The sequence below is a fragment of the Colias croceus genome, chromosome 13 (assembly GCF_905220415.1).
Source record: "Colias croceus chromosome 13, ilColCroc2.1".
NCBI lineage: Eukaryota > Metazoa > Arthropoda > Insecta > Lepidoptera > Pieridae > Colias > Colias croceus.
The window spans coordinates 5,048,780-5,050,157 of NC_059549.1; positions in this window are offsets into that span (position 1 = coordinate 5,048,780).

The window sequence follows — 1,378 nt, forward strand, 5'->3', positions numbered from 1 at the left end:
ACCTTTTCATTTATCGCCTATAATTTAGTTATTGTGTTAAAAGTATATAGTTTGTCTAACGTTACCTTCACAACAGTATGATAATGAATTGCATACACACCCTACCTTATATAATGTAGATATTCATTAACTACATTTTTCATATAAATTCCGTTTACCAACATATGACCTTCATATGACCTTCAACAGTTTCAAACTCCCGCGTAATACAACAAAAAGCTTCAATATTAATTCACTTTGCCAAGTTTAACTTTAAGCCTACCATTAACCAGATTGTGGTGAATTTTTTCATTTGCTTGCTGTTGAGAGCGATAATAACAATCGGCTTTTATAAAGCCTCTTTGGATGCAAGTAATTAAAATTGGCTTAAATCTGTGCCATTTCATTAAAATATTGTATGTTTACCTTACGAACGGTGTTGGTCTTTTATAAATATGTTAATTATACTGATTGATCATGATGTTGATTGTTGGGCTAGTAATTAATATTTACGAAATATGCTGCACTTAAATGGTTATATTTAAACAATGTAGTGCATTTTACCGTTACAATCTGGACATCCGAGACTCAACGGCTGGTTATAGTAGGAGTTAGAAAGCTTAATTGTTATTAATTTAATAAGCATGCATGATCTCCAATGTTAAATACAGAACTCAATACCCATTTTTCCTCATACATAAAAAATTCATTCCAAAAATCAAGCTCTCAAACACAATGGTATATATTATTTCCGAAAAATGTGAAACACTTGACAAATCGCACTCTTCCGCGGTCCAGTTAAAACATTCGCCGAATAAAGTGAATAAGGTTTCATAAGTGCACAAAAAGCCGGAGAGACGTGACATTGACCGATGGTGTGGACATTACCAGCTCGCCATTAGAGTAGCATTGCTTTGTTTTACTTGTAACACTAATATTAATGGTTGTACAGCGGCTATTTGAATCATAATAACTCTGGGGTGCTAGCGCGTATTGTATGTGGCTTGTGTATGCTTCCTTGATGCATTAATTGGGTAGCAATTTGGAATTTTGTATCAGAAAAATTTGTCGTAGCTTTACTAGCCTAATATTTAAGTTAACGTGAGATTATTTGTTTGTCTCTTTCACACGTCGCAACCGATAGTTTTTATGCTAAGATTGTTGTGTCTAGAGTTATATAGAAGGCAAGAGAGTGACATAGGCAACTTTTTATCGGAGTGAAACATCTCATTCCCATGGTAATTTCCCTTGACTATGCGAGAGCAGCCGAGTATGGCATAATAGTATAAAATGCCTTTTATGTAACATTTTTTGGTATATCTTATTTTGTGCCTGGTAAAGATGGCGAGACATGTGTAAACACCTGGAAATTTGTACACATCTATTACTTCTGCTGAAT